General features: G+C 46.7%; 1 long non-coding RNA gene across 1 annotated transcript in view; it reads left to right on the top strand.

Moving 5' to 3' along the window:
* LOC113960799 overlaps positions 1–7791 on the top strand; it is a 21248-nt gene extending 13457 nt beyond the window's left edge. The window contains exon 2 of the long non-coding RNA XR_003532104.1: positions 5208–7791. This is a non-coding gene — a long non-coding RNA (uncharacterized LOC113960799). The remainder of the gene's footprint in view (positions 1–5207) is intronic.
* The last annotated feature ends 665 nt before the right edge of the window (positions 7792–8456 follow it).

Here is an 8456-nt window from a genome sequence, read left to right as displayed (position 1 = left end):
GTTGCTTTCCTCTGGCATATAACCATGCCAAGATATCTGTCCCACCTCTCAATGTGTTTCAGTTCAGATACTAGTACTCTCATTGCGATAAGTACCTTTGAGTTTATGCATTGGGTTTATGATACGGCAAACTCAGCACCCGTGATTTTCATCCCGAATATGTCCTCAAGGATGCACTACTGTTCTAGCCTGAGCTGTTTCCTCTGGGGTTTTAAGGATAATAGCACCCATTCCTATGGAGAAACACAGGGGAATGTATTTGCCCAACCCTTTATTCAGTTTCCCTTTGGATACAATACAGTAGCCTCTGGGAAGTTTAAATCCTCTTTAGATGTCAGAGACGTTTTACTTGTTGGGCTTTCTATCCTAGTTTGTGCCATATAATACCTAATATACGAAGCCAAGGTCAAGAATTACCGAGAAGGCATCCAGGAGCCTGCCCCAGGGATAGAAAACCTCGAGTGGCATGGATTATGGGAGGATATGGGTAAATTCTTAGAAAGTTACTCAGCTCCCACAACATGGAAGCTCACCCTTGAACAACTCTTGAACCCTACAAAAATAATGAAAGCCGTGAGGCAGAGAGGTTATGATGGATGCATGGAGAGGCAGCTGGCAGCTGCATGTGGGGCTTTGGCCATTGCCTACCGAAAGTTGCTCGGTATGGTGCCACCCTTCCAGGGAAAAGGAAAAGATGAAAACAAAATGCCTAATTACCAAGGTGACTCAGGATAAGGCCAAATCAAAGGGGCAGACCAAGCCAATGGAGGTTGCCCCTATCCAAAAGAAGAAATATAAAACCAAATCAGTTCACCCGGCTGACAATGATGGGGAGACAGGACCCTCACAGGCGGTTGCTCCAGAGCCAGAAATCATCACTGAGTCTTTATCGTATAACAACCTCCGGAGCTTACGGACAGACATTGCTCGTCGTCCGAATGAGCCCATTCTGGCCTGGATGATCCGAATTTGGGACTCTACAGGTGATGCCATAAACCTTGATGGCGGTGAAGCGAGGTTCTTGAGGTCTATTGCCCAGGATGTGGGTATTGAGGAGGTGTTTGTGAGGGAATCGAAGTCCCTGTCTCTCTGGGCACGGCTTTTGGATGGTGTGAGGGAGAGGTTCATCTACAGAGATTCCTTGCAGGCAGATCATTATACCACAGGCTGGAAGACCATAGAAGAAGGAATCCTACATCTGAGGGAAATGGCACTGCTGGAAGTATTGTTTGGAGGGGATGGGCAACCCGTCAACGATCCTGACAATGTTAAGTGTACACCACAGATGTGGTGGAGCTTCACACGTATGGGGCAGTCCACACATAAAGGTTACCTGACATCATTGCAGGCTGGGGAGAAGCGGGAGCCAGTGATGTCTATAATAAATAAACTTCGATTGTACGACAGTATGATCGAAGGACCACTACAGGCCCGCATCTCCACTGTAGAGACAATGATTAATGAGCTCAAGGAATTTACTACAAGGTTGAAAGAGAAGATTGAGGGAAACAATTTCCATATGGCCCCAGTGAGAACCAGAAGCCCCCCAGCTAGAGAGAGTGGACAGACCTCACGAACTGAGTTGTGATACTTCCTAGCTGACCATGGAGAAGACATGAGACGGTGGGACAGGAAACCTACCCATACCCTAGCAGCCCGAGTACAAGAGCTGAGAGAGAAAGAAAAAGGGAAGTCTGTGAAAGTGAGTGCCATACCAGTATCCTGTGGACAGGGATCTGACCCGCTAGAAGGTACCTCCCGTCGGTATTCACAAGAGGAAAACGGTGATTGGCAGGATGAAGACGAATGTTAGAGGGGTCCTGCCTCTAGCCAGGTAGAGGCACGGGACAACCGTGTCTATTGGACTGTGTGGATCAGATGACCTGGCACGTCAGACCCACAAAAATACCAGGCTTTGGTTGATACTGGCGCTCAGTGTATGTTAATGCCCTCAGGACATGTGGGACCAGAGATTATTTCCATTTCTGGGGTGACTGGAGGGTCTCAAGAGTTGACCATGGTGGAAGCTGAGGTGAGCTTGACCGGGAAAGACTGGCAGAAACACCCCATTATGACTGGTCCAAATGCCACATGTATCCTGGGCACTGACTATCTCAAGAACGGGTACTTCAGGGACCCCAAGGGACATAGATGGGCTTTTGGAATAGCTGCTGTGGAGATAGAAGTGACTAAACAGCTGAACTCGTTACCTGGTCTTTTGGAGAGCCCTTCTACCGTGGGGTTGCTGAAGGTTGAGGAACGGCAAGTGCCAATCGCCACCACAATAGTGCATCGCCGGCAGTACCGGACAAACCGAGACTCTGTGATTCCCATCCATAAGATGATCCGTGAGCTGGAGAGCCAAGGGGTGATCAGCAAGACCCATTCACCCTTCAACAGTCCCACCTGGCCCATGCGTAAGTCTAACGGAGAATGGAGACTGACTGTGGACTATCGTGGCCTGAATGAAGCCACCCCACCGCTGAGTGCTGCTGTTCCAGACATGTTGGAGCTCCAGTATGAACTGGAGTCCAAGACAGGCGGTACGCCACTACTGACATCGCGAACGCATTCTTCTCCATTCCCTTAGCAGCAGAGTGTAGACCACAGTTAGCTTTCACCTGGAGGGGCATGCAGTACACTTTGAACCAACTGCCCCAGGGGTGGAAACACAGTCCCACCATCTGCCACGGACTGATCCAGGCTACACTAGAGAAGGGTGAGGCTCCAGAACACCTGCAGTACATTGAGGACATTATCGTATGGGGGGACACAACAGAGGAAGTTTCTGAGAAAGGAAAGAAAATCATCCAGATCCTCCTGGGAGCTGGGTTCGCCATAAAAAAGAGTAAGGTCAAGGGACCTGCCCGAGAGATCCAGTTCCTGGGGGTGAAGTGGCAAGATGGGCATCGTCAGATCCCGACAAAAGTCATCGATAAGATCACAGCAATGGTCCCACCGACCAGCAAGAAGGAATCGCAAGCTTTCCTGGGTGCCATAGGTTTCTGGAGGATGCATATCCTGGAGTACGGTCAAATCGTAAGTCCCCTCTATCTGGTAACCCGCAAGAAGAATGATTTCCAGTGGGGACCTGAACAGCAGCAAGCATTTGAACAGATTAAACAAGAGATTGCAAACGCTGTAGCCCTTGGGCCAGTCAGGACAGGAACAGATGTGAAAAATGTACTCTATTCTGCAGCTGGGAATAAAGGTGTCTCCTGGAGCCTCTGGCAAAAGGTGCCTGGCGAGTCCCGAGGTCGCCCACTTGGGTTCTGGAGCCGAAGCTACAGAGGATCTGAAGCCAGCTACACGCCAACAGAGAAGGAGATCCTAGCAGCTTATGAAGGAGTACAAGCTGCCTCAGAGGTGACTGGCACAGAAGAACAGCTCCTCCTGGCACCTTGATTACCGGTGCTGAGCTGGATGTTCAAGGGAAAGGCATCCTCTACGCATCATGCCACTGATGCTACACCGAGTAAGTGGATCCCTCTGCTCACGCAGCACGCCCGTATTGGAAATCTGAATCGCCCTGGAATCCTAGAAGTCATCACAAACTGGCCGGAAGGTGAGTTTTGGTCTAGCAGATGAAGAAGAAGAAGAGCAGGTGGTATGGGCTGAGGAAGCCCCAGAATAGGATAAACTACCAGAAGAAGAAACACGCTATGCCCTCTTCACTGACAGTTCCTGTTGCACTGTAGGAATGAAACGTAAATGGAAAGCAGCTGTATGGAGCCCCACCCAACAGGTTGCAGAAGCTACTGAAGGGGAAGGTGAATCGAGCCAATTCGCAGAGCTCAAAGCTGCCCAGTTGGCATTGGACATTGCTGAACAAGAGAAGTGGCCAAAGCTTTACATCTACACTGACTCGTGGATGGTGGTCAGTGCTCTGTGGGGATGGTTGGACAGATGGAAGAAGGACAATTGGAAACGCAGGGGGAAACCCATCTGGGCCGCTGATCTGTGGTGAGACATTGCTACCCGGACAGAGAAGTTGATTGTGAGAGTCCGCCACGTAGACGCCCATGTGCACAAAGGCCAAGCCAATGAGGAGCATCGCAACAACGAGCAGGTCGACCGAGTTGCACAAGTCAAGGTGGCACAGGTGGATCTGGACTGGCAGCACAAAGGAGAGTTGTTCCTAGCACGATGGGCCCATGATGCCTCAAACCATCAGGGCAGAGACGCCACCCATAGATGGGCACGAGACCGAGGGGTGGACTTAACCAAGGACATTATTTCCCAGATTATCCATGACTCTGAGACCTGCGCTGCTATTAAACAGGTTAAGAGACTGAAGCCCCTATGGTATGGTGGACGTTGGAGAAAGTATAGATATGGGGAGGCCTGGCAGGTTGATTACATCACACTGCCAGAGACTCGCCAAGGTAAGCGCTATGTGCTCACCATGGTGGAAGCCACCACTGGATGGCTGGAGACGCATCTGGTGCCCCATGCCACTGCCCGAAATACCATCCTAGACCTCGAAAAGCAAGTCCTGCTTGGCACCCCAGAGCGCATCGAGTCAGATAATGGGACTCATTTCAAGAACAGTTTAGTTATCACCTGGGCGAAGGAGCATGGCATCTAGTGGGTGTACCACATCCCATACCATGCAGCAGCTGCGGGAAAAGTTGAACAGCATAATGGACTGTTGAATACTACCCTGAAGGCATTGGGTGGAGGGACATGCAAGCACTGGGATCAGCATCTAGCAAAGGCTACATGGTTAGTCAACAGCAGAGGCGCCATCAAGCAAGCTGACCCTGCCCAATCAGAGTCCCTTCACACCGTGGATGGAGACAAGGTCCCAGTAATTCACATGAGGGGTATGTTAGGGAAAAAGGTTTGGATTAACCCTGCCTCAAGCAAAAACAAACCCATTCGTGGGATAATGATGCCTCCTTTAAGTTGGCTCTGAAGCACGTACATACCGCCCGTCACCCTCCTCACAAGTCATAATCAATTTCATACTTAATAAGTCCCTAGACTAAAGATGAGGTAAATCGTAACAAGGTAAGTGTACCGGAAGGTGTACTTAGTCTACCAAGATGTAGCTATAATAAAAGCATTCAGCTTACACCTGAAAGATATCTACCTCATACTAGATCATCTTGAAGCCTAACTCTAGCTCTACCACCCCTCAACATATTCAACTAAACTACCTTCACTCATTAAATTAAAACATTTCCTTGCCTAGCTTAGTATAGGTGATAGAAAGGCACACTCAAGACGCAATAGAGATAACGTACCGTAAGGGAAAAATGAAATAATAATGAAAAACCAAGCACTAAATAGCAAAGATCAACCCTTGTACCTTTTGCATCATGATTTAGCAAGAACTACCCGAGCAAAACGCTAATTTAAGTTTGCCGCCCCGAAACCTAAGCGAGCTACTTACAAGCAGCTATTTACTGAGCTAACCCATCTCTGTTGCAAAAGAGTGGGATGACTTGTTAGTAGAGGTGAAAAGCCTACCGAGCTGGGTGATAGCTGGTTGCCTACGAAATGAATCTAAGTTCTCTCTTAACTCACCCCCATGGACTTAACCTAGCCCCTAAGGATAGGGAATTAAGGGTAATTTAAAGGAGGTACAGCTCCTTTAAAAAAGAATACACTCTCTTCAAGCGGATAAACCAAATCTCATCCCTGCCTGTGGGCCTTCAAGCAGCCACCATTAAAGAGTGCGTCAAAGCTCCTTATCTAAAAAATTAAAAATTTTTATGACTCCCTCTCCCTTAGTAGGCCAACTTATATTAAATAAGAGGATTAATGCTAAAATAAGTAACTATGGGATTTCCCCCTCTGCGGCGCAAGTTTACATTACAACATTATTAACAAATCTTAAAATACCCTCTAACACTAACAAGATTAAGTATTATAAACTTTGTTAACCCACCCATGGAGCGCCTCCTAAAGAGCGATTAAAATCTGTAAAAGGAACTAGGCAAATTCAAGGCCCGACTGTTTACCAAAAACATAGCCTTCAGCAAGCCAAGTATTGAAGGTGAAGCCTGCCCAGTGACAATATGTTTAACGACTGCAGTATCCTAACCGTGCAAAGGTAGCGCAATCAATTGTCCCATAAATCGGGACCTGTATGAATGGCTTAACGAGGTCTTAACTGTCTCCTACAGATAATCAGTGAAATTGATCTCCCTGTGCAAAAGTAGGAATAACCTCATAAGACAAGAAGACCCTGTGGAACTTTAAAATCCGCAACCACTCCCATAAACAACCTCCCTCTACAAGATATACTCCCCTGGGATATAACTGGTTCGCATTTTTTGGTTGGGGCGACCTTGGAGATAAGCCTAACCTCCAAAAACTAGATCACTCATCTTGACTAAGAGCAACCTATCAACCTACTAATAGTAACCAGACCCAATATAATTGATTAATGAACCTAGCTACCCCAGGGATAACAGCGCAATCTCCTTCAAGAGCCCCCATCGACAAGGAGGTTTACGACCTCGATGTTGGATCAGGACCTCCTGGTGGTGCAGCCGCTACCAAGGGTTCGTTTGTTCAACGATTAACAGTCCTACGTGATCTGAGTTCAGACCGGAGTAATCCAGGTCGGTTTCTATCTATGATATAACTCCTTCCAGTACGAAAGGACCGAAGAAGTAAGGCCCCTACCACAAGCACGCCTTCGCTCCCAATAATGAACTCAACTAAATTATCAAGAGCTCCCCTATATCCCATCTTCCTAGAAAAGGATCGCTAGCGTGGCAGAGCTTGGTAAATGCAGAAGGCTTAAGCCCTTTATCCAGAGGTTCAAATCCTCTCCCTAGCTTCATTCTCATATACATGATTACTCACCCCGCTCTAACCCACCTCATCATATCACTATCCTATGCCCTATCTATCCTCATTGCCGTAGCATTTCTTACCCTTGTCGAACGTAAAGTCTTAAGTTACATACAAGCCCGCAAAGGTCCTAACATTGTGGGACCATTTGGTCTCCTACAACCCTTGGCAGATGGTGTAAAATTATTTATCAAAGAGCCTATCCGTCCCTCTACCTCATCCCATTACCTATTTATAACTACTCCTATTCTAGCCCTCCTCTTGGCAATCACAATCTGAACCCCACTTCCACTTCCCCACCCCCTAACTGACCTAAACCTTAGTATGCTTTTCCTATTAGCTTTGTCCAGCCTAGCAGTCTATTCTATCTTATGATCAGGATGAGCCTCGAATTCAAAATACGCTCTAATTGGTGCCTTACGAGCAGTTGCACAAACCATTTCCTATGAAGTTACCCTAGCTATTATTCTTATGTCCGTAATTATCTTAAGTGGTAACTACACTCTTAGTACTCTTGCTACAACCCAAGAACCCCTCTATCTTATTTTCTCCTCCTGACCCCTTACAATAATATGATACATCTCCACACTCGCTGAAACAAACCGTGCTCCATTTGATCTAACAGAGGGAGAATCTGAGTTAGTTTCAGGATTTAACGTAGAATATGCTGCAGGTCCATTTGCCCTATTTTTCTTAGCTGAATATGCTAACATCATGCTAATAAACACACTCACAACTATTCTATTCTTAAACCCTAGTTCACTTAACCTCCCCCAAGAACTCACCCCCTTAACCTTTGCCACAAAAAACCCTCCTCCTTTCCGCAGGTTTCCTATGAATTCGTGCATCCTACCCTCGATTTCGTTATGACCAGCTAATGCACCTGCTTTGAAAAAATTTTCTACCTCTAACACTAGCCCTATGCCTATGACACACTAGCCTTCCTATTTCCTATGCAGGCCTACCCCCCTACCTAAGACAACCAAGGAAATGTGCCTGAACTCAAAGGATCACTATGATAAAGTGAACATAGAGGTATACTAGCCCTCTCATTTCCTGTATCATAGACTTAGAAAAGTAGGAGTTGAACCTACACAAAAGGAATCAAAATCCTTCATACTTCCCCTATATTATTTTCTAGTAAGGTCAGCTAATTTAAGCTATCGGGCCCATACCCCGAAAATGACGGTTCAACTCCATCCCCTACTAATGAACCCCCAGGCTAAATTTGTCTCCACAATTAGTTTACTCTTAGGAACCTCTATCACAATCTCAAGTAACCACTGAGTAATAGCATGAGCTGGCTTAGAAATCAACACATTGGCAATTTTACCCCTGATCTCAAAAAGTCACCATCCGCGAGCTATTGAAGCTTCCACTAAATACTTCTTAGTTCAAGCAACTGCATCAACACTCCTTCTATTCTCCAGCATAACTAACGCATGATTCTCAGGCCAATGAGATATCACCCAACTAACTCACCCCATAGCATGTACTCTACTTACCACTGCAATTTCAATTAAACTAGGCTTAGTCCCATTCCACTTCTGATTTCCAGAAGTCCTACAAGGTTCTACCCTTTCTACATGCCTTTTACTAGCTACAATCATAAAATTTCCCCCAACTACCCTCTTTTACCTCACATC

Source organism: Neopelma chrysocephalum, unplaced genomic scaffold, assembly GCF_003984885.1.
Source record: "Neopelma chrysocephalum unplaced genomic scaffold, ASM398488v2 Primary Assembly neopelma1_96905, whole genome shotgun sequence".
Classification (NCBI taxonomy): Eukaryota; Metazoa; Chordata; class Aves; order Passeriformes; family Pipridae; genus Neopelma; species Neopelma chrysocephalum.
The sequence above is the reverse complement of the archived record's forward strand: the minus strand, read 5'-3'. Positions and strand labels throughout refer to the sequence as shown.